Consider the following 25,685-nt stretch of genomic DNA (forward strand, 5'->3'; position numbering starts at 1 on the left):
GGGGCCCCATGTTCTGCCTGGGGCCCCTGTGCTCTGCCTGGGGCCACTGTGCTCTGCCTGGGGCCCCATATGCTGCCTGGGGCCCCTGTGCTCTGCCTGGGGCCCCATATGCTGCCTGGGGCCCCTGTGCTCTGCCTGGGGCCCCTGTGCTCTGCCTGGGGCCCCATATGCTGCCTGGGGCCCCTGTGCTCTGCCTGAGGCCCCTGTGCTCTGCCTGGGGCCCCATGTTCTGCCTGGGGCCCCTGTGCTCTGCCTGGGGCCACTGTGCTCTGCCTGGGGCCCCATATGCTGCCTGGGGCCCCTGTGCTCTGCCTGGGGCCCCATATGCTGCCTGGGGCCCCTGTGCTCTGCCTGGGGCCACTGTGCTCTGCCTGGGGCCCCATAGGCTGTCTGGGACCCCTGTGCTCTGCCTGGGACCACTGTGCTCTGCCTGGGGCCCCATATGCTGCCTGGGGCCCCTGTGCTCTGCCTGGGGCCACTGTGCTCTGCCTGGGGCCCCATATGCTGCCTGGGGCCCCTGTGCTGTGCCTGGGTGTAGGACACTGGTGACGTCACTTATCTCCAGACATTAGCTCCGGACATTAGCTCCGGACATTATCTCCGGACATTAGCTCCGGACATTATCTCCGGACATTAGCTCAGGACAAAGCCACGGAAGTTGGCACAAATTGCAGGAAGTAGTATTCTAGGCAATTATATATTAGATGGGCATTTCCTGAAGGAAATACATGGTGCTTGAACAGCGCTACCAGCTTTACAGCAGCACTTTTCACACACGGGACTGGGGGGCGCGCTTACTTTTGCACCCGGGGCCGGGGGCGTGCTTACTTTTGCACCCGGGGGCGCACTTACTTTTGCACCCGGGGGCGCACTTACTTTTGCACCCGGGGACGCACTTACTTTTGCACCCGGGGGCGCACTTACTTTTGCACCCGGGGGCGCACTTACTTTTGGGGCCGCACTTACTTTTGGTGGGCGGGGCTCCTCGGCCTCCGATTTGGTTGGTGGGGCCCCTCGTCCTCCGATTTGGTGGGTGGGGACCCTCGGCCTCCGATTTGGTGGGCGGGGACCGGCCTCCGATTTGGTGGGCGGGGACCCTCGGCCTCCGATTTGGTGGGCGGGGACCCTCGACCTCCGATTTGGTGGGCGGGGACCCTCGGCCTCCGCTTTGGTGGGCAGGGCCCCTCGGCCTCCGATTTGGTGGGCGGGGTCCCTCTGCCTCCGATTTGGTGGGCGGGGACCCTCGGCCTCCGCTTTGGTTGACGGGGCCTCACGGCCTCCGATTTGGTGGGCGGGGTCCCTCTGCCTCCGCTTTGGTGGGCGGGGCTCCTCGGCCTCCGATTTGGTTGGTGGGGCCCCTCGGCCTCCGATTTGGTGGGCGGGGCCCCTTATCCTCCGATTTGGTGGGCGGGGACCCCCGGCCTCCGATTTGGTGGGCGGGGCCCCTCGGCCTCCGATTTGGTGGGCGGGGACCCTCGGCCTCCGATGTGGTTGGCGGGGCCCCTCGGCCTCCGATTTGGTGGGCAGGGACCCTCGGCCTCCGATTTGGTGGGCGGGGACCCTCGGCCTCCGATTTGGTGGGCGGGGACCCTCGGCCTCCAATTTGGTGGGCGGGGACCCTCGGCCTCCGATTTGGTGGGCGGGGACCCTCGGCCTCCGATTTGGTGGGCGGGGACCCTCGGCCTCCGATTTGGTGGGTGGGGACCCTCGGCCTCCGATTTGGTGGGCGGGGACCCTCGGCCTCCAATTTGGTGGGCGGGGACCCTCGGCCTCCGATTTGGTGGGCGGGGACCCTCGGCCTCCGATTTGGTGGGTGGGGACCCTCGGCCTCCGATTTGGTGGGCGGGGACCCTCGGCCTCCGATGTGGTGGGCGGGGACCCTCGGCCTCCGATTTGGTGGGCGGGGCCGGGCCCCTCGGCCTCTGCTTTGGTGGGCGGGGCCGCTCGGCCTTCGATGTGGTGGGCGGGGCTCCTCGGCCTCCGATTTGGTTGGCGGGGCCCCTCGGCCTCCGATTTGGTGGGCGGGGACTCTCGGCCTCCGATTTGGTGGGCAGGGACCCTCGGCCTCTGATTTGGTGGTCGGGGACCCTCGGCCTCCGCTTTGGTGGGTGGGGCCCCTCGGCCTCCGATTTGGTGGGCGGGGTCCCTCTGCCTCCGATTTGGTGTGCGGGGACCCTCGGCCTCCGCTTTGGTGGGCGGGGCCACTCGGCCTTCGATTTGGTTGGTGTGGACCCTCGGCCTCCGATTTGGTGGGTGGGGCCCCTCGGCCTCCGATTTGGTTGGTGTGGACCCTCGGCCTCCGATTTGGTGGGTGGGGACCCTCGGCCTCCGATTTGGTGGGCGGGGACCCTCGACCTCCGATTTGGTGGGCGGGGCCCCTCGGCCTCCGATTTGGTGGGTGGGGACCCCTGGCCTCCAATTTGGTGGGCGGGGCCCCTCGGCCTCCGATTTGGTGGGTGGGGCCCCTCGGCCTCCGATTTGGTGGGTGGGGACCCTCGGCCTCCGATTTGGTAGGCGGGGCCCCTCGGCCTCCGATTTGGTGGGCGGGGACCCTCGGCCTCCGATTTGGTGGGCGGGGACCCTCGGCCTCCGATTTGGTGGGCGGGGACCCTCGGCCTCCGATTTGGTGGGCGGGGCCCCTCGGCCTCCGATTTGGTTGGCGGGGCCCCTCGGCCTCCGATTTGGTGGGCGGGGATCCTCGGCCTCCGATTTGGTGGGCGGGGCCCCTCGGCCTCCGATTTGGTGGGCAGGGACCCTCGGCCTCTGATTTGGTGGGCGGGGCCCCTCGGCCTCCAATTTGGTTGGTGGGGCCCCACGGCCTCCGATTTGGTGGGCGGGGACCCTCGGCCTCCGATTTGGTGGGCGGGGACCCTCGGCCTCCAATTTGGTGGGTGGGGTCCCTCGGCCTCCGATTTGGTGGGCGGGGACCCTCGGCATCTGATTTGGTGGGCGGGGACCCTCGGCCTCCGATTTGGTGGGTGGGGACCCTCGGCCTCCGATTTGGTGGGCGGGGCCCCTCGGCCTCCGATGTGGTGGGTGGGGCCCCTCGGCCTCCGCTTTTGTGGGCGGGGCCGGGCCCCTCGGCCTCCGCTTTGGTGGGCGGGGCCGCTCGGCCTTCTATTTGGTGGGCGGGGCTCCTCGGCCTCTGATTTGGTTGGCGGGGCCCCTCGGCCTCCGATTTGGTTGGCGGGGCCCCTCGGCCTCCGATTTGGTGGGCGGGGACTCTCGGCCTCCGATTTGGTGGGCGGGGACCCTCGGCCTCCGATTTGGTGGGCGGGGACCCTCGGCCTCCGATTTAGTGGTCGGGGACCCTCGGCCTCCGCTTTGGTGGGCGGGGCCCCTCGGCCTCCGATTTGGTGGGTGGGGTCCCTCTGCCTCCGATTTGGTGTGCGGGGACCCTCGGCCTCCGCTTTGGTGGGCGGGGCCCCTCGGCCTTCGATTTGGTGGGCGGGGCCCCTCGGCCTCCGATTTGGTTGGTGTGGACCCTCGGCCTCCGATTTGGTGGGCGGGGACCCTCGGCCTCCGATTTGGTGGGTGGGGACCCTCGGCTTCCGATTTGGTGGGCGGGGACCCTCGGCCTCCGTTTTGGTGGGCGGGGCCTATCGGCCTCCGATGTGGTGGGCGGGGCCCCTCGGCCTCCGATTTGGTGGGCGGGGACCACCGGCCTCCGATTTGGTGGGCGGGGACCCTCGGCCTTCGATTTGTTGGGCGGGGCTCCTCGGCCTTCGATTTGGTTGGCGGGGCCCCTCGGCCTCTGATTTGGTTGGCGGTGCCCCTTATCCTCCGATTTGGTGAGCAGGGACTCTCGGCCTCCGATTTGGTGGGCGGGGACCCTCGGCCTCCGATTTGGTGGGCGGGGCCCCTCGGCCTCCGATTTGGTTGGCGGGGCCCCTCGGCCTCCGATTTGGTGGGCGGGGACCCTCGGCCTCCGATTTGGTGGGCGGGGCCCCTCGGCCTCCGATTTGGTGGGCGGGGCCCCTCGGCCTCCGATTTGGTTGGCGAGGCCCCTCGGCCTCCGATTTGGTGGGCAGGGACCCTCGGCCTCCGATTTGGTGGGCGGGGACCCTCGGCCTCCGATTTGGTGGGCGGGGACCCTCGGCCTCCGATTTGGTGGGCGGGGCCCCTCGGCCTCCGATGTGGTGGGCGAGGCCCCTCGGCCTCCGCTTTGGTGGGCGGGGCCAGGCCCCTCGGCCTCCGCTTTGGTGGGCGGGGCCGCTCGGCCTTCGATTTGGTGGGTGGGGCTCTTCGGCCTCCGATTTGGTTGGCGAAGCCCCTCGGCCTCCGATTTGGTTGGCGGGGCCCCTCGGCCTCCGATTTGGTGGGCGGGGACTCTCGGCCTCCGATTTGGTGGGCGGGGACCCTCGGCCTCCGATTTGGTGGGCGGGGACCCTCGGCCTCCGATTTAGTGGGCAGGGACCCTCGGCCTCCGATTTGGTGGTCGGGGACCCTCGGCCTCCACTTTGGTGGGCGGGGCCCCTCGGCCTCCGATTTGGTGGGTGGGGTCCCTCTGCCTCCGATTTGGTGTGCGGGGACCCTCGGCCCCCGCTTTCGTGGGCGGGGCCCCTCAACCTTCGATTTGGTGGGCGGGGCTCCTCGGCCTCCGATTTGGTTGGTGGGGCCCCTCGGCCTCCAATTTGGTGGGCGGGGACCCTCGGCCTCCGATTTGGTGGGGGAGGACCCTCGGCCTCCGATTTGGTGGGCGGGGACCCTCGGCCTCCGCTTTGGTGGGTGGGGCCCGTCGGCCTCCGATTTGGTGGACGGGGCCCCTCGGCCTCTGATTTGGATGGTGTGGACCCTCGGCCTCCGATTTGGTGGGCGGGGACCCTCGGCCTCCGATTTGGTGGGCGGGGACCCTCGGCCTCCGATTTGGTGGGCGGGGACCCTCGGCCTCCGATTTGGTGGGCGGGGCCCCTCGGCCTCCGATGTGGTGGGCGGGGCCCCTCGGCCTCCGATTTGGAGGGCGGGGACCCCCGGCCTCCGATTTGGTGGGCGGGGACCCTCGGCCTCCGATTTGGTGGGCGGGGACCCTCGGCCTCCGATTTGGTGGGCGGGGACCCTCGGCCTCCGATTTGGTGGGCGGGGACCCTCGTCCTCCGATTTGGTGGGCGGGGACCCTCGGCCTCCGATTTGGTGGGCGGGGCCCCTCGGCCTCCGATGTGGTGGTCGGGGCCCCTCGGCCTCCGCTTTGGTGGGCGGGGCCGGGCCCCCCGGCCTCCGCTTTGGTGGGCGGGGCCGCTCGGCCTTCGATTTGGTGGGCGGGGCTCCTCGGCCTCCGATTTGGTTGGCGGGGCCCCTCGGCCTCCGATTTGGTGTGTGCTCTGCCTGGGGCCACTGTGCTCTGCCTGGGGCCCCATATGCTGCCTGGGGCCCCTGTGCTCTGCCTGGGGCCCCATATGCTGCCTGGGGCCCCTGTGCTCTGCCTGGGGCCCCTGTGCTCTGCCTGGGGCCCCTGTGCTCTGCCTGAAGGCACTACTGGAGGAATCCCACATGCAGCCTAATGTGATGAATTTTCTTATGGAACTCTTGGAAATTGTCCTTACAAAAAACTTTTTCATGTTTGAGGATCAATTTTATCTTCAATTACAGGGTACTGCGATGGGGTCCAATGTGGCCCCACCCTACGCAAATTGTTTTATGTCCCGTTTTGAATTGGAGTATGTCTATCCCAATAGACTTTACCAAGCACATTGCCTTTTATGGCGTCGCTATATTGACGACGTCTTTTGCTTGTGGCATGGTACCAGTGAGAGTCTACTACAATTTTTGGATGACATTAACTCGATTTGGCCAGAGTTAAAATTTACACTTAATTTCAATCAAAATGAGATTAATTTTTTAGATACTAAAGTCATACAGGGAGAGGATGGCAACTTGACTCTGGATCTTTATACTAAAGACACTGATCGTAATAATTTATTACTTTTTCAAAGTTGTCATCCCGCAGCTGTGAAGAGGTCAGTACCAATTTCTCAGTTTGAAAGAGTAAGGAGGATAGTGAGTAATCCTCAAACACGCGTGCAGCGACTAAAAGAGATGAGTGACAAATTTCTGCAAAGAGGCTATCCTCCCCATCTCCTCCATCAGGCACAAAACAATGAGACCAGACCTTCAAGACTAGACACCTCCCATCGTGTGGCATTTGTACATACCTACCATCCATTCATGTATAGAATACACAGGAAAATCCGTAAACATTGGCACATTCTAAAAGAAAGTTTCCCTGACATTCCAGGATTCCAAAAACCATTTTTGCCCTGCTTTAGGAGACCAAAGAACCTAAAAAATAAGATTATTAGAGCAGATATAGGTTCAGCCCGGGTAAGTTCCAGACAAACCTTTTTATCAACTCAACGCAAGGGTACGTTTCCCTGCTTACAATGTGCGCAATGCGCAAATGTTCTGAAGGGCCCTAAGATATCACATCCCCAAACAGGAGCAGACATTCCAATCAATGGTTTCTTTACTTGTGATTCGAAATCAGTAGTTTATGCAATTAAGTGCCCCTGTGGTAAGATTTATGTGGGTGAAACCACACAGGCAATCAAAGACCGCATCTCCCATCATAAGTCTGACATCCGCTGCAAAAAGAACCACCTTCCAGTACCATTTCATTTTAATACCGAAGGACATTCAATAGCTCAGCTGCGTTTTTTGGTTTTGGAACAAATTTCTATGAGTAGAAGGGGCGGTGATATAACTAAGAGACTACTAACAAGAGAGGCTTATTGGATTCATTTCCTACAGAGTATGGAACCACGGGGGCTCAATAGAGACTTTGATGTCATTAGCCTATTTTGACTCTTGTATCATGATCATCTACTGCCCGTCCTTCCTCTTTTAATTGTGTATGTATTAATGTTTACATACTTACTCTTATATTACAATATTTACGTAAAATTAGCCATGTATTTCTGATACTTTGTATATATTTCATATATTGATTGATCTTCCTTTAATGTCTCCTAGGTCTACTCATGATATTCCTCTTCTTTGCATTTTTTCCTTTCTGTCTGTTGGAACGTTGTACTGATCCAGCACTTCAGCGATGAGGACTGCCTCCTACACCGCCTTCTTTCCCCTCCCCTCTACCTCCGAGCACTGTTTGCGCTCCACCAGAGCGTTTCACTGAGCACTTCCGCCGGACCGAGGAGCACGGTGACGCACTTCCGGTTGAGACGCGCTGTGTTAAGGTACCGTCACACTAAGCGACGCTGCAGCGATAGCGACAGCAATGCCGATCGCTGCAGCGTCGCTGTGTGGTCGCTGGAGAGCTGTCACACAGACCGCTCTCCAGCGACCAGCGATGCCGAGGTCCCCGGGTAACCAGGGTAAACATCGGGTTGCTAAGCGCAGGGCCGCGCTTAGTAACCCGATGTTTACCCTGGTTACCAGCGTAAACGTAAAAAAAACAAACAGTACATGCTCACCTGCGCGTCCCCCAGCCTCTGCATCCTGACGCTGACTGAGCTCCGGCCCTAACAGCAGAGCGGTGACGTCACCGCTGTTGCTTTCACTTTCAGTTTAGGGCCGGCGCTTTAGTGTCAGGAAGCAGAGGCTGGGGGACGCGCAGGTGAGTATGTACTGTTTGTTTTTTTAACTTTTACGCTGGTAACCAGGGTAAACATCGGGTTACTAAGCGCGGCCCTGCGCTTAGTAACCCGATGTTTACCCTGGTTACCAGTGTAAAATATCGCTGGTATCGTCGCTTTTGCTGTCAAACACGGCGATACACGGCGACCTAGCGACCAAATAATGTGCAGACCTTCTAGCAGCGACCAGCAATTTCACAGCGGGATCCAGATCGCTGCTGCGTGTCAAATACAGCGATATCGCCATCCAGGTCGCTGCAACGTCACGGATTGCTGGCGATATCGCCTAGTGTGACGGTACCTTTAGACAGGATCACTTATAACAGTGACGCTCATTGCGAGCGCGACTTAGGACAGATTTGCGCTCCATATGCGGTCCAGTGACACTTACCACGTCACTTAAGCGCCGCTACCTAATTCTTCCGGTCTAGCCACTACTTAAAGAGGGAGCCGCTTCTTGTAAGCTCATGGCGTCCATGCACCATCTCCTGTACTCCACACGCGATAGCGTCGGATCCCACCACTATACTTTTGACTGGTAAGAAACTTCACTTTTATGACAGGGACATTTCGGTAAGCACTGTTAATGAGGGCTTGAACTAGTTAAACGGGGTACACTTATATATTATATCTTGATTGCTGTCTTACCTTAGGACATTTACATGGATGGCCCCTCTTCCTTATAGAGAACTCACAGGTCTTCATACATGAGCACATATGCTTTAACGAGTCTTTGGTAAGAGAATCAGCCCGCCTTCTATTTTTTTTCTACTTCTTTTTTTTCTATTTTTTACTGTTTTTGTATTCATACTTTGCCCCTTTCTTTCCCTTTATTCCTTTTTTCTTCCTTGGTTTCTGTTTTTATTTTACTTTATTTTATTTTGCTTTTTTGTTCATTTTGTTCGTACCAGGAGACATCTTTATTTTCTAAATATGCTTTGAGTATGATCAGTCATAATAATTGTGTGACCAGATTACCTTGCTTGAACCCACTATAGAGGGATTATTAGAGATATTGGTCCCATATTAGACCCCCTTGCAGTTAGCCACTTATTGGTCGTTATCCTACTATTATATTGGCATAATAATATACTGTTACATTTTTTTTGGTTTCTTTTTTCTTTCTTCTCTATTATGTTGCTCTCTTAGGAAAAGGTTGTCTACTTTTCTAAAGTGTTATGGATTTATATTTTTATGAAATGTATAATCGATGGATGTATATATTCTCAAATATTTAATTTTTTTCTTTATTTTGTTTATGCATTCCAGTCTGATGAAGGTCATTTAAAAGACCGAAACGTTACTAAATTTCTGGAATACATTCCTTCAATAAAAAACCTTTTGTCAAAAAAGAATGCTTCTTTGAGTGCCAAGACTGTTTTTCTGATTCCATGTTCTGCCTGGGGCCCCTGTGCTCTGCCTGGGGCCACTGTGCTCTGCCTGGGTGTAGGACACTGGTGACGTCACTTATCTCCGGACATTAGCTCCGGACATTAGCTACGGACATTAGCTCCGGACATTAGCTCCGGACATTATCTCCGGACAATATCTCCGGACAATAGCTCCGGACAAAGCCACGGAAGTTGGCACAAATTGCAGGAAGTAGTATTCTAGGCAATTATATATTAGATTTTAATGTTATCAGTGTTTACCTTTGAACGTTTATATTGTATTGTCCTGTCACCAGCCATGTGTACGATTATCGGCCGAAAGCCTCTCTGGAACCAATAATCACCCCATGTAAAGGTATCTTTATAAGTTAAAGATTCAGAATACTATGACTTTTATCATATCCTGAACAGTCAAGTTTTTTATGAACCGTTAAGGTTTTCTGGTTGAAGTAAAAAAAACTCTGAGTGTTTACAGTTTGAAACCATAAAATGTTGAAAAATTATGTCATTCTTGAGTATATCACTCAATGGTGCTCATAAACGTGTCAAATTTGATCTATAATATACTTTAATATACGTTACTTTAATCTTTAATATACTTAAGAACAGGGCCCCAGACATCACACAGGGGGTCTGAAACACCGCACAGTGGTCCAAAATATCGCTGTGCTCTGCCTGGGGCCCCATATGCTGCCTGGGGCCCCTGTGCTCTGCCTGGGGCCCCATATGCTGCCTGGGGCCACTGTGCTCTGCCTGGGGCCCCTGTGCTCTGCCTGGGGCCCCATGTTCTGCCTGGGGCCACTGTGCTCTGCCTGGGGCCCCATATGCTGCCTGGGGCCCCTGTGCTCTGCCTGGGGCCCCATATGCTGCCTGGGGCCCCTGTGCTCTGCCTGGGGCCCCTGTGCTCTGCCTGGGGCCCCATGTTCTGCCTGGGGCCCCTGTGCTCTGCCTGGGGCCACTGTGCTCTGCCTGGGTGTAGGACACTGGTGACGTCACTTATCTCCGGACATTAGCTCCGGACATTAGCTCCGGACATTAGCTCCGGACATTATCTCCGGACAATATCTCCGGACAATATCTCCGGACAATAGCTCCGGACAAAGCCACGGAAGTTGGCACAAATTGCAGGAAGTAGTATTCTAGGCAATTATATATTAGATACTATTCTCTGTCCTGCAGAGCATCTCACCTATACCTGTATACTATCCCCGTCCTACAGAGCATTTAACCTATAATTCTATACTATTCTCTGCCCTGCAGAGCAGCTCATCTATACCTGTATACTATCCCCCTGTCCTGCAGAGCATTTAACCTATAATTCTATACTATTCTCTGCCCTGCAGAGCAGCTCATCTCTACCTGTATACTATCCCCCTGTCCTGCAGAGCATTTAACCTATAATTCTATACTATTCTCTGTCCTGCAGAGCAGCTCACTTATGATTCTATACTATTCTCTGTCCTGCAGAGCATCTCACCTATAATTATGTATTATTCCCCTGCCCTGCAGAACATCTCATGCTATCCCCCTGTCCTGTAGATCTATGCTATTTTCTGTCCTGCAGAGCATGTCACCTATAACTCTCTACTTTTTTCCTGTGGGTATTCATGTCTGTGTACATTGTTCACATATCATGTGAACATCCTCACCTTGCACCTAAAATATCATAGATCTGAAACTTTGTGATGCTGCAATTGGCAATTTTCTGTGTGGGCAATATTCCGTGTGGGCAATATTCCGTGTGGGCAATATTCTGAGTGGGCAATTTTCTGTGTGGGCAATTTTCCATCTGGGCAATTTTCCTGTGAGCATTTTTCCTGTGGGCAATTTTCCTATGGGCATTTTTCCTGTGGGCATTTTTCTGGTCACCCAGTCATGGCTTGGACTCGGAGTTCAAGTCTACCATTCTGACCTTGAGGTCAGCTGTTGCAGTTTGGGAACTGCCCATGGAATGGTACCTGGCGTCCACCTGCAGGTCAAGCCTAACTCCACCATCAGGAGTAGTGATGAGCGAGTGTACTCATTGCTCGGGTGACCTCCCGAGTATTTGTAAGTGTTCGGAGATTTAGTTTTCATCACGACAGCTGAATGATTTACAGCTATTAGCCAGGCTGAGTACAAGTGGGGGTTGCCTGGTTGCTAGGTGATCTCCACATGTAATCAAGATGGCTAATAGCTATAAATCATGCTGCTGAGGCGATGAAAACTTAATCTGTGGCGCCCCAGGGTCCTGGTCGTCACAGTAACATTACTTTCCTCACGGGAAGAGTGGTGTTACGCTTGGAGGCAAGGAAGGATAACTGTCACCAGGTAAACACAAGCATGCAACATGTTCACACTCCATGCCACCAGGGGGAGCTTTTGATCCTATTTACTAGGTGACTCCCCATATATATAGTAGTTTATAGGGAAAGTTAGACAGTTCTTGCCAGGAAAGAGACTGGAGCAGTCTGTGGCAGAAAAAGGTGTACGGAGCTGTGTAGCAGCATGGCTGCAGCTCCAGGGAAGAGATTATACGAAAGCCGAATATATTGCAGTGAGTGTGTAGGAGAGAGAAGCACAGGAGAGGATACCAGTGGGAGACCAGCCACGAGCAGGCTGCCTCCTTCTGAGGCGTAGAGACCGGTAGCCAGAACACCAAGGTTGTAAGGGCCTCTACGACTTACATCAGAGACCGGCAGGACAGCTGAACTGCAAGTTACCTGTCCGCCCTAATACTTAGGAGGCATGGTGACACCTTTAGAGCCCGGGGCGTGCTAGAGTCCCTTTAAAAAGGCTCAACTCACCAGTCATACGGGTTATATCCTATCCTATATGGTGGACAGTGAGAGAGAACATCTGTGAGGACCTTATATTAAGCCAAAGGCAGTAAGGAACTACAACACCACAGTGCTAGAGGAAGGCTTTGATCTCCACCTGGATAAGGGGACTCCCAACTTGCCTCCAAGCCGGCCGGACCCTGCCTGCTCTGTGATCTGGTACCCTGGATTGTGGCTGCCTGAAGTCTTCAGTAAACCAGGTAAAGAGACTGCAAACCTGTGTCCTCGTTCTTTACTGTGCCATTCACCATCTACACATCGGGAGCCCTAGGGATATACTTCACCTGTGGGAAGTTATACCATCTAGCTGCCATAACATCACCCCAGAGGACCCCTTAAAGTAGCGTCGGTCCCCACTGACCGAATACTATAGGTGGTGTCACGAACATAAACTCTATTTAAATTTCCCCTTTTTCATGGGCACCCAGGGCCACGGACCGGCTCGCCGCCGTGACACGTCCCCTTAAGTACTGGACCCGGTACAGAGTACCCCAAGGCTCTGGCGGGCCACTCAAATCTCCGAGCAGTCATAAATACTCAGAGACCACCCGAGCGTGCTCGGGAAAACCCAAGCAACGAGTACACTCGCTCATCACTTTAGAGAAAACCAGGTGGCCAATTAGCCACGCCAAAGGAACTCGGCCACGATGCATTGGGTCCACGATCCATGTGTGTGACAAGCATGTTACCCATACAAACGCATTTTATATACACACTGCAAGTTAACCACACACAGTAAATGTACATACTAGTCTTGCTCCACCTTTTCAGTTCCTCTATATTTCCAAGGGTTAAAGACCTTTGGTCACATTACTATAATGTCACCAAAGTCAGGGCCGGCCCGAAAGTACAGGCGAACTAGGCGGCCACCTAGGGCGCCGACCCTAAGGGGGCGCCAGAGAAAAAATATAAAAAAATTATAAAAAATCTTTTCAAAAGGCAAAAGGTGTATGGAGCAGAGCTGAATGTGTAAGAGGTGTATAGAGCGGAGCCGTGTGTGTATGAGGTGTATGGAGTGGAGCTGTGTGTAGGAGGTGTACAGAGCGGAGTCGTGTGTGTATGAGGTGTATGGAGCGGAGCTAAATGTGTACGAGGTGTATGGAGCGGAGCGCGTGTGTACGGAGCGCAGCCGCGTGTGTAGGAGTAGCTGTGTGTGGCCATTATATGGTACAAAGTATCATGTGTGGCCAATATACAGTATGGAGCATCATGTGTGGTCATTATACAGTATGGAGCGGCATGTGTGGCCATTATACAGTATGGAGCATCATGTGTGGCCATTATACAGTATGGAGCACTGTGTGGCCATATTTTTTTGTTTATAATTATTCTTTATGAAACAGTGTGATCAGCAGTGCTAAATGGGTGTGGTTGGGACGTGGATATGGGTGTGGCTAGTTATGAATGGGTGTGGTCAGTGGCGTGGCCTAAAATTTGCCGCGGCGTGCAAAGCGCGACGAAAACTTTGTCCCTCTTTCCCATGTTCAAAAGTTGTGAGGTATGTTAAAAGTAGTAGGGGCGCAACAAAATAGTTTCGCCTAGGGCGCCGTAATCTCTCGGGCCAGCCCTGACCAAAGTCCTTCTAGATTTCTAACCTTTGGAACTGCACTGATAATTTGTTATTTTCCCAAGGGTACCAAGAGAAATTGGACCCCAAAAGTTGTTGTCCAGTTTACCCTGATTACGCTCTGAAGGGAAGGAGCACTGTTTTACTTTTTCAAAGCAGAATTGGCTGGAATTGAGATCGGATGCCATGTCGCATTTGGAGAGCCCCTGATGTGCCTAAACAGTGGAAAACCCTCAATTCTAACTCCAACCCTAACCAGAACACACCCCTAACCCTAATCCCAACCTTAACCATAACCCTAACCACACCCCTAACCCGAACACGCCCCTAACCCTAATCCCAACCACACCCCTAACCCCAACACACCTCTAACCCTAATCCCAACCCTAACTCCAACACACTTCTAACCCTAATCCCAACCATAACCCTAACCATACCCCTAATCCTGACACACCCCTAACCCTAATCCTAACCGTAAATGTAATCCTAACCCTAACTTTAGCCCCAACCCTAACCCTAACTTTAGCCCCAACACTAACCCTAACTTTAGCCCCAACCCTAACCCTAACTTTAGCCCCAACCCTAACTTTGGCCCCAACCCTTTTTGATCGCGTGTTATTCCACTTTTTATTTAGCGGTATGATAATAAAGCGTTGTTTTTTGCCTTGTTTTTTTTTTTTACGGTGTTCACTGAAGGGGTTATGCTAAATATGTGTACTTTTATTGTTTTGTTTTTATTTAGATAAAGAAATGTATTTATTGGAACAATATATTTTTTTTTCTTTATTTAGGATTTTTTTTATTTTTTTTTTACACATGTAAAAATATATTTTTTTAAACTTTTTTACTTTGTCCCAGGATGGGACATCATGCTATAGTGTTAGACAGGCATTGCTGCAGGCTTGCCAGCGCCTGCTCTCAGCAGGCGCTTGCAAGCCACCTCCCTGCAGGACCCGGAAGGAGCCCTGCGGCCATTTTGGATCCGGGGCCTGCAGGGGGGAGATCGAAGGAGACCCTCGGAACAATGCGATCACATCGCGTTGTTCCGAGGGTCTCAAGGAAGCATGCAGGGAGCCCCCTCCCCGCGTGATGCTTCCCTATGCCGTCGGAACGCTGCAATCATGTTTGATCGCAGTGTTCTGGGGGTCAATGTGCCAGGAGCGGTCCGTGACTGCTCCTGGCACATAGTGCCGGATGTCAGCTGTAATAATCAGCTGACACCCGGCGGCGATCAGCCGCGCTCCCCCGTGAGCGTGGTCGATCGCCTATGACGTACTATCCCGTCAATGGGAGTTAAGTCCCAGGTCACCTCGACGGGTAGTACGTCTAATGGCAGAAAGGGGTTAAGGAGCGAGCCACTTTGTACATTAATGACTGAGCCTCATTTTTTAAATTATAAATTGAAGTATCCAATGAGTAGTTCTGCAATACATACCACATTTGTGATCGCACAAATTCTTTTGGAAAACATTGTCTCCCTCTTGTGGACCACCGACTTTTAAATGCAGTGTATTATATGTAAAAAAAAAGGAAAAATGGTGTCTGTGCTGATCTTGAATATGCTTGTCTTGTCCATCTACACCTGTTTGAGTATTCTAATGCTTTTGACCAATCAGGTGCGCTGCCTGCAGTAGATAGAATCTGTGCACGGAACCTTCACGTGCAGCCACAATGGGCTTTTATCTATTGGCTCCGGAACGCTTACGTATCACAATGCGCCCTTGGCCTATAACAGGCAGTGTAAAATGCCCGCCGTCTTCAGTCTGCTGCTGGAGCAGCAGCAGATCACATGGCAGGGGGTCTCTACGCCCAGCTTCAGGAGAGCTGGGAGGGAAGACAACTGCTCGCCTGTCTGTTTTTTGAATTTCCCTCTCTTTCTCGCACTCAGTTGCATGTCATGATCTCCATGGCCAGAGAACTAGCATAAGCCTCAATAGGAACAAGCTCTTGGAAGATGTAACTGTACTGACCATGAACTAAACCTACCGCATCATCTAGAAGTAGCCAGGTAGCATGTCCTACTTTTTATCCCTATATGCCCAGCGCCGGCCGGAGAACTAAATAATGCTAGCAGAGGGAAATATAAGACCTGACTCACCTCTAGAGAAATGCCCAAAAAGGAGACAGAAGCCCCCCACATATATTGGCGGTGATATGAGATGAAACAACAAACGCAGCAGGAAAATAGTTTTAGCAAATTTGAGGTCCGCTTTCTAGATAGCAGAAGACAGAAAGCATACTTTCATGGTCAGTAGAAAACCCTAACAAAACACATCCAGAAATTACTTTAGGACTCTGGCATTAACTCATAATACCAGAGTGGCAATTCCTGATCAACAAGAGCTTTCCAGACACAGTAACGAAACTGCAGCTGTGAACTGGAACCAAAATACAAAAACAAAACATGGACGAATGTCCAACTTATCTAGTAGATGTCTGGGAGCAGGAACAAGCACAGAGAGGCTTCTGATAACATTGATGACCGGCAAGCATCTAACAGAGAAGCCAGGTTATATAGCGACACCCAGATCTAATCAGAACAGGTGAACAGGGAAGATGATGTCACAAGTTCAATTCCACCAGTAGCCACCGGGGGAGCCCAGAATCCAAATTCACAACAGTACCCCCCCCTCAAGGAGGGGGCACCGAACCCTCACCAGAACCACCAGGGCGATCAGGATGGGCCCTATGAAAGGCACGAACCAGATCAGAGGCATGAACATCAGATGCAGTGACCCAAGAATTATCCTCCTGGCCGTATCCCTTCCACTTGACCAGATACTGGAGTCTCCGTCTGGAAACACGGGAGTCTAGGATTTTTTCCACAACGTACTCCAACTCACCCTCAACCAACACCGGAGCAGGAGGCTCAACGGAAGGCACAACCGGTGCCTCATACCTGCGCAATAACGACCGATGAAAAACGTTATGAATAGAAAAGGATGCAGGGAGGTCCAAACGGAAGGAAACAGGGTTAAGAATCTCCAATACTTTATACGGACCGATGAACCGAGGCTTAAACTTAGGAGATGAGACCCTCATAGGGACAAAACGAGAAGACAACCACACCAAATCTCCAACACAAAGCCGAGGACCAACACGACGGTGACGGTTGGCAAAAAGCTGAGTCTTCTCCTGGGACAACTTTAAATTGTCCATCACCTGCCCCCAGATATGATGCAATCTCTCCACCACCGCATCCACTCCAGGACAATCCGAGGATTCCATCTGACCGGAGGAAAATCGAGGGTGGAACCCCGAATTACAGAAAAACGGGGACACCAAAGTGGCAGAGCTGGCCCGATTATTGAGGGCGAACTCCGCCAATGGCAAAAAAGCAACCCAATCATCCTGGTCAGCAGACACAAAACACCTCAGATATGTCTCCAGGGTCTGATTAGTCCGCTCGGTCTGGCCATTAGTCTGAGGGTGAAAAGCAGACGAAAAAGACAAATCTATGCCCATCCTAGCACAGAATGCCCGCCAAAATCTAGACACAAATTGGGTTCCTCTGTCAGAAACGATATTCTCAGGAATACCATGCAAACGAACAACATTTTGAAAAAACAGGGGCACCAACTCGGAAGAAGAAGGCAATTTGGGCAGGGGAACCAAATGGACCATCTTAGAAAAACGGTCACACACCACCCAGATGACAGACATCTTCTGAGAAACAGGCAGATCTGAAATAAAATCCATCGAGATGTGTGTCCAAGGCCTCTTAGGAATAGGCAAGGGCAACAATAATCCACTAGCCCGAGAACAACAAGGCTTGGCCCGAGCACAAACGTCACAAGACTGCACAAAGCCTCGCACATCTCGTGACAGGGAAGGCCACCAGAAGGATCTTGCCACCAAATCCCTGGTACCAAAAATTCCAGGATGACCTGCCAATGCAGAAGAATGTACCTCAGAGATGACTCTACTGGTCCAATCATCAGGAACAAACAACCTATCAGGCGGACAACGATCCGGTCTATCCGCCTGAAACTCCTGCAAGGCCCGCCGCAGGTCTGGAGAAACGGCTGACAAGATAACTCCCTCCTTAAGAATACCTGTGGGGTCAGAGTTGCCGGGTGAATCAGGCTCAAAACTCCTAGAAAGGGCATCCGCCTTAACATTCTTAGAACCCGGTAGGTACGATACCACAAAATTAAACCGAGAGAAAAATAATGACCAGCGCGCCTGTCTAGGATTCAGGCGCCTGGCGGTCTCAAGATAGATCAAATTTTTGTGGTCAGTCAATACCACCACCTGATGTCTGGCCCCCTCGAGCCAATGGCGCCACTCCTCAAACGCCCACTTCATGGCCAAAAGCTCCCGATTCCCAACATCATAATTCCGCTCAGCGGGCGAAAATTTACGGGAAAAGAAGGCACAAGGCCTCATCACGGCGCAGTCAGAACTTTTCTGCGACAACACTGCCCCAGCCCCGATCTCAGAAGCGTCGACCTCAACCTGAAAAGGAAGAGTCACATCAGGCTGACGCAACACAGGGGCAGAAGAAAAACGGCGCTTAAGCTCCTGAAAGGCCTCCACAGCATCAGGGGACCAATTAGCAACATCAGCACCCTGTCTAGTCAAATCGGTCAATGGCTTAACGACATCCGAAAAACCAGAAATAAATCGACGATAAAAGTTGGCAAAGCCCAAAAATTTCTGAAGACTTTTAAGAGAAGAGGGCTGCGTCCAATCACAAATAGCTTGAACCTTGACAGGATCCATCTCAATGGAAGAGGGAGAAAAAATATATCCCAAAAAGGAAATTCTCTGAACCCCAAAAACGCACTTAGAACCCTTGACACACAGAGAATTAGACCGCAAAACCTGAAAAACCCTCTTAACTTGCCGGACATGAGAGTCCCAATCATCCGAAAAAAATCAGAATATCATCCAGATACACTATCATAAATTTATCCAAAAAATGGCGGAAAATATCATGCATAAAGGACTGGAAGACTGAAGGGGCATTAGAAAGACCAAAAGGCATCACCAAATACTCAAAGTGGCCCTCGGGCGTATTAAATGCGGTTTTCCACTCATCCCCCTGCCTGATCCGCACCAAATTATACGCCCCACGGAGATCAATCTTAGAGAATCACTTGGCCCCCTTTATGCGAGCAAACAAATCAGTCAGCAACGGCAATGGGTATTGATATTTAACCGTGATTTTATTCAAAAGCCGATAATCAATACATGGTCTCAAAGAGCCGTCTTTTTTAGACACAAAGAAAAAACCGGCTCCTAAGGGAGATGACGATGGACGAATATGTCCCTTTTCCAAGGACTCCTTTATATATTCTCGCATAGCAGTATGTTCAGGCACAGACAGATTAAATAAACGACCCTTTGGGTATTTACTACCCGGAATTAAATCTATAGCACAATCGCACTCTCGGTGCGGAGGTAGTGAACCCAGCTTGGGTTCTTCAAAGACGTCACGAAAGTCAGACAGGAACTCAGGGATTTCAGAGGGAATAGATGATGAAATGGACACCAAAGGTGCGTCCCCATGAGTCCCCTTACATCCCCAGCTCAACACAGACATAGCTCTCCAGTCAAGGACTGGGTTGTGAGACTGCAGCCATGGCAATCCCAGCACCAAATCATCATGTAGATTATACAGCACCAGAAAACGAATAGTCTCCTGGTGATCCGGATTAATACACATAGTCACTTGTGTCCAGTATTGTGGTTTATTATTAGCCAATGGGGTGGAGTCAATCCCCTTCAGAGGAATAAGAGTCTCCAAAGGCTCTAAATCATACCCACAACGATTGGCAAAGGACCAATCCATAAGACTCAAAGCGGCGCCAGAGTCGATATAGGCGTCCGTAGTAATAGATGACAAAGAGCAAATCAGGGTCACAGACAAAATAAATTTAGACTGTAAAGTGCCAATGGGAACGGATTTATCAAGCTTTTTAGTACGCTTAGAGCATGCTGATATAACATGAGTAGAATCCCCACAATAGAAACACAACCCATTTTTCCGTCTAAAATTCTGCCGCTCGCTTCTGGACAGAATTCTATCACACTGCATGTTTTCTGGCGTCTTCTCAGTGGACACCGCCAGATGGTGCACTGGTTTGCGCTCCCGCAGACGCCTATCGATCTGAATGGCCATTGTCATGGACTCATTCAGACTTGCAGGCACAGGGAACCCCACCATAACATCCTTAATGGCATCAGAAAGACCCTCTCTGAAAGTAGCCGCCAAGGCACACTCATTCCACTGAGTAAGCACAGACCATTTACGGAATTTTTGGCAGTAAATTTCAGCTTCATCTTGCCCCTGCGATAGGGACATCAAAGTTTTTTCTGCCTGAAGTTCCAAATGAGGTTCCTCATAAAGCAAGCCCAAGGCCAGAAAAAACGCATCCACATTGCGCAACGCAGGATCCCCTGGTGCCAATGCAAAAGCCCAATCTTGAGGGTCGCCGCGGAGCAAGGAAATCACAATCCCAACCTGCTGTGCAGGGTCTCCAGCAGAACGAGATTTCAGGGACAAAAATAACTTACAATTATTTCTAAAATTCTGAAAGCTAGATCTATTCCCTGAGAAGAATTCCGGCAAAGGAATTCTCGGCTCTGATACCGGAGCATGAATAATAAAATCTTGCAAACTTTGTACTTTCGTGGCGAGATTATTCAAACCTGCAGTTACACTCTGTAGATCCATTATAGACAGGTGAACATAGAGCCATTCAAAGATTAGAAGGAGAGAGAAAAAAAAGAAAGACTGCAGCATAGACAGACTGGCAAGTGATCCAATTAAGAGCACACTAACTACTAGAGAAAAAAAAAAAAAAAAAAAAAAAAAAAACCTCTCAGCAGACTTCTTATTTCTCTCCTTTCTCAGCCAAGGATTTTAACCCTTTAGTGGGCCGGTCAAACTGTCATGATCTCCATGGCCAGAGAACTAGCATAAGCCTCAATAGGAACAAGCTCTTGGAAGATGTAACTGTACTGACCATGAACTAAACCTACCGCATCATCTAGAAGTAGCCAGGTAGCATGTCCTACTTTTTATCCCTATATGCCCAGCGCCGGCCGGAGAACTAAATAATGCTAGCAGAGGGAAATATAAGACCTGACTCACCTCTAGAGAAATGCCCAAAAAGGAGACAGAAGCCCCCCACATATATTGGCGGTGATATGAGATGAAACAACAAACGCAGCAGGAAAATAGTTTTAGCAAATTTGAGGTCCGCTTTCTAGATAGCAGAAGACAGAAAGCATACTTTCATGGTCAGTAGAAAACCCTAACAAAACACATCCAGAAATTACTTTAGGACTCTGGCATTAACTCATAATACCAGAGTGGCAATTCCTGATCAACAAGAGCTTTCCAGACACAGTAACGAAACTGCAGCTGTGAACTGGAACCAAAATACAAAAACAAAACATGGACGAATGTCCAACTTATCTAGTAGATGTCTGGGAGCAGGAACAAGCACAGAGAGGCTTCTGATAACATTGATGACCGGCAAGCATCTAACAGAGAAGCCAGGTTATATAGCGACACCCAGATCTAATCAGAACAGGTGAACAGGGAAGATGATGTCACAAGTTCAATTCCACCAGTAGCCACCGGGGGAGCCCAGAATCCAAATTCACAACAGTTGCACCTTTAGAACAAAAGGGGGATGGAGGGTGTGTTAAAATAGGTGGAGATATGCAGATTCAAAACGCGTTGTGCACAGCTTGACCACACACACACAGCAGAACTGTCATTGAGAATGCATCCAGAGTTTCTAGAAATGTCTTCCCCTTGGCAATCTTTTGCTCTGTCTCCACAATGGGTGTCGGTTTTAGGCCTTGGTGCGGCAGAAGTGGCAAACCATTTCTGGTTATCACTTCTCGGCCTTTTGGCTAAGATCAGGTGTAGTGACCATATAGTTGCTGCCTTGGTCTTGACTGGAAGGTGCCTGGGGTACCCGGCTCCTTGGCCTGGGGGGATTGTCTCACTTATGGTGGGACTTCACCCCCCTGCTGCTATTAGGGAGCTGGATTAGTCCCCAGGCAACGAGTTGTGATCCCCTGGCGAAAGGCCGAGCCCGTGGTGATGGTAAGCCTTAGCCAAACTGCTGCGATGCCATGCGAGTGGCAATTTTCATCTGGCGCCGGCCAGATAAGGAACTCGATCAAGATCGAGGTTCCGGAAACACATGTCGGTTACGATAACCCCCGGGAGTTTTACATACAGATTCTGAGTAATCTATTGGGCGTTAAGGAGAGTGAAGTCTACCGCCTGCAGGAGAAGGGGCAGAACTCGTATGTCCTAACGCTAGCAACCAAGATTGCCTGTCAAAACTTCTATGAGCGAGTTAAGGGCGAGTGTTTCGGCAAGCTGTTGAATGGAGTGGTCTTCACTGCTCTGTATGGCGAACTTGACATACCCCTCGTGGTACATATGTTCAATCCTCATGTGTCCCGAGAGGATATTGAGCTGTTCCTGAACAGATACTGCACATCTGTAAGGTTCACGGGGAACGTCAAAGGGAGAAGCTTAGACCTGACCCTGGGGGTGTGGAAAGCCTTATGCACCCCCCCTCCACAGTGGTGCTGGGGAGAGACCACGGCTATCTGTTTTACAATGGACAGCCGTTCAGATGTCGAAAGTGTGGCGACCTTGGTCACATGCAGAGTGACTGCAAAAATGAGCGGATGAGTCAGTGCCACAACTGTGGTAAATGGGGTCATGCCTCAAAGGAGTGCAAAAATAAAAAGACCTGCAGTAGTTGCGGACAGGCTGATCACCTGTTCAGCAATTGTCCAATGCAGACAAGGTCTCGTGGTGGCTCTAGGGCATCTGCAGCTAGCTCCGCAGGGGTCCCTGCTGATGCCGGTGGGGCAAGCTCAGTAGTCACCGGTGTGAGCTTTGCGGACATCACTGCGGGTCTAATGCGGTCTAATGCGGTCTGACTCAGTTGAAGCTCGGACGGTACCCAAGTCAAATGACTCAGCTCCCACAGCTGAAGTGGTACCCGTGCCTACTCCTGTGGGTGTCCAGGTTCCTCCTGGCAGGGAGGGGGCACTTCCTCAGAGGAGATCTGAGAAGGATCAAAAAAAGAGGCGTGTATCCAGAGCGGTTGGTGCCATTCCTGATGCCCATCCAGAGGTCCCTGCTGATGACCATGCTGACGGTGGATCTGATGTCTGCCCTGAAACCTGTCTGAAGGCCCAGCCAGATGCCAATCCAGAGGGATGTCCTGATGTTTGTTCGAAGGATGGAGGCCATGAGTCAACTGGTGATCCTGGTGCCGGATCCGCTGGTCGCCGGTTCCTGGGGATGCATCGGTTGGTGACCCTGACGGGGTTATGGACGTTCCATCGGCTGCAGTGCCAGGAGATGACCCTGCGATCCTGGAGGACCAGATGGATACCAGTGCCAGTGGTAAGAGGAGCCGTGAGGAGACTCGGGAGGAGGAGTGCCCGCCTGAGTCGTCCCGTAAAATCTTCCTGGCTGTTGCTTCACATCTTCTCAGCCCAGAAGGGACTAATTTAATAGAGGAATACACGGACTCTGATGATACTGCTAGTTTACTGACTGTATCTTCTTTATCACCTGCCATATCACAGCTTATTGAGTCTGATTCTGACAGCCAGGAATCAATAAAAAAGACTTAACATGGCAGACATCCGCATTGCCTCACTGAATGTGAGAAGCCTAAAGAGCCCAACCAGGAGGGCTGCTTTGTTTGCTTTGCTGATGACTGAGCTTTGAGGTCTTTTTCCTGCAAGAATGCGGTATTGATCATGGACTATCGTATCCCAATCTAATTAAAGACTGGACAGCAGGACCCTCTGTCTGGTCAGGGTCGAATGAAAATAAATCTGCTGGAGTTGGGATTTTATTCAAAGGTCAAAATGTACATATTTTATCTGTCACTGAAATCATTCCAGGTCGGGCCTTATTAACCCACGTTGTTTTAAATGGTTTTACCTGTCGTTTTATGAATATTTATGCATCCCCAAAGAAAAATGAACGTGCCTCTCTTTTTAATGACATATCTTTGTTTTTAACAGGTCCATCCTAAATAATAGTGGGAGGGGATTTTAATTGTGTCATGTTGGGAGAGGGGCGAAGTGGTGGCGATAGTACTGGAAGAACAGACAAAACATCTAGTCTGTTAAAACACCTAGTGACAGACCTTAAATTATTAGATGCGTGGAGGAAGTCCCACCCTTCGGACCCGGGATACACATGGAAGGGTAGAGGGCTGTCTTCTCGTATTGATTTTGTTTTTTGTTCTAACGATGTTTTTAAATCCAGAAACACAGGGCTGATGGAAAACATCTTCTCTGATCATGTATTGCTACATACCGTCCTGCAGGTTCCAAGGGATGCAAATGTAGGTAAAGGTATGTGGAAGCTGAATACACTCCTTCTAGAAGATGAGTTCATAAGGGCAGACTTTATAGCCAAATATGAATCTTGGAGGAGGCGGAAACACCCAAAACAGAGTATGTTGGGGTGGTGGGACTGTGTTAAAACTCGCATTAAAGAGTTTTTTTTTATCAGAATGGGTAAAAGAAAGGCATGTGAAAAAAGGAAATATTTTAGAGATTTTAATGTCAGGCTGCAAACTCTCCATAGGCTTAAGGAGTGGGGAGTGCCTGGGGTGGATGGTGAGATGGCAAAAATCCAAACTGAAATCCACAAATTCCTGGAACAAAAGGGTAAAGGTACCGTCACACTCAGCAACTTTGCAAAGAGAACGACAACAATCCGTGACGTTGCAGCATCCTGGATAGCGATCTCGTTGTGTTTGACACGCAGCAGCGATCTGGATCCCGCTGTGCCATGGCTGGTCAGAGCTAGAAGTCCAGAACTTTATTTCGTCGCCAGGTCGGCGTGTATCGTCATGTTTGACATCAAAAGCAACGACGCCAGCAACGAGCATAGGGGGCGTCGCAGCGTCTCCTTCTAGCCAGTCGGTACACTCCGGCTGTTTAACATGGAGCTAACAACCAGCGAGAACGAGAAGTGAGTCGCCGTTACGTCACTGGATCGCTCCTGCATCGTTCTGGAGTTGTTGTGTTTGACGTCTCTACAGCGACCTAAACAGCGACGCTCCAGCGATCTAGTTTATGTCGGCTTGTTGTCTATATCGCCGCAGCGTCGCTGAGTGTGACGGTACCTTAAAGAAGTAATTTTTAGTGCTCGTGTGAAATATTTAGAAGAGGGTGAGTCATGTTCCAGGTTTTTCTTTAAAAAAGTTAATGATAAAAAACAAGTGATTGTGGAATTGGAAGGAGAGACTTCCACTGGGGGCATTTTAGAGAAAACTTTTAATTTTTATAATGATCTTTTTAGTACAAAAAATATCGATGAGACCTCTTTTATAGGAAATCTTAATGTTTTATCCCAGTTTTTAAATAAGGAGGACCAGGAGTTTTTATAAAACGATGTTTTAACATCTGAAGTTGAAGCAACCCTAAAGAGTTTTGCTAATGGCAAGGCTCCTGGATCAGACGGCCTCACTATTGAATTTTACATTTGTTTTGGGGATATTATTAAAACTGATTTCTTACAAGTGGTTAGTGAAGCCTTTATGGCCGACTCTTTACCGTACTCATGGCGCAAAAGCATGATCACCCTCATTTTAAAAAAAAGGCGATAGAACAAAACTGGAAAATTGGAGGCCCATTTCATTATTGAATACAGACTATAAAATCCTTGCAAAAATTATTTCTGGCCGTCTAAAGGTTGTTATTAAAAATGTGATCCACCTTGATCAGGTGTGTGGTGTCCCCGGGTGATCAATCTGGGAGCACCTTAATTTAATTCGGGATCTGATCTCGTATCAGAAGGACAGAAAACAACTATTAGCTATTTTAGATGTAAGGAGAAAAGTGATGCATGGCACTGCTACTAAATATTTCTAATACCGCCACAAAAATTCAAAGCTGTTGTGCCTATATGCCTGCTGCTGGATACTAGGGTGCACGTCTGTCAGTCCATGATAATCCAAAACAAAGAAAAAAATGAAGTGCACTCACCGGTCCAACATGCAAACAGTCCTTTAATCAAAACATGTGCAGGTACAATGGGAGAACGTGGAACAGAAGGATGACGGCCGTTTCGTTCTGTTGCTCTTCAACGGGTCCTGACACCAAATGTGCATGGGAAAGGATTTTTACCTTGTTCCTCTGACAGGGAACACCCACCTGACGTCACTATAAAAACAAGGAACCACTGAACAAGTGAAAAACAATAAGTGACAAATAAAACTAATTAAAACCCAAAGCAAATATGTCTAATCTGTGACAAAAAAAACACTGGAAATACGTCCTGGCATAATGATAATTA

This window comes from Ranitomeya variabilis, chromosome 3 (genome assembly GCF_051348905.1).
Source record: "Ranitomeya variabilis isolate aRanVar5 chromosome 3, aRanVar5.hap1, whole genome shotgun sequence".
NCBI classification, from domain to species: domain Eukaryota; kingdom Metazoa; phylum Chordata; class Amphibia; order Anura; family Dendrobatidae; genus Ranitomeya; species Ranitomeya variabilis.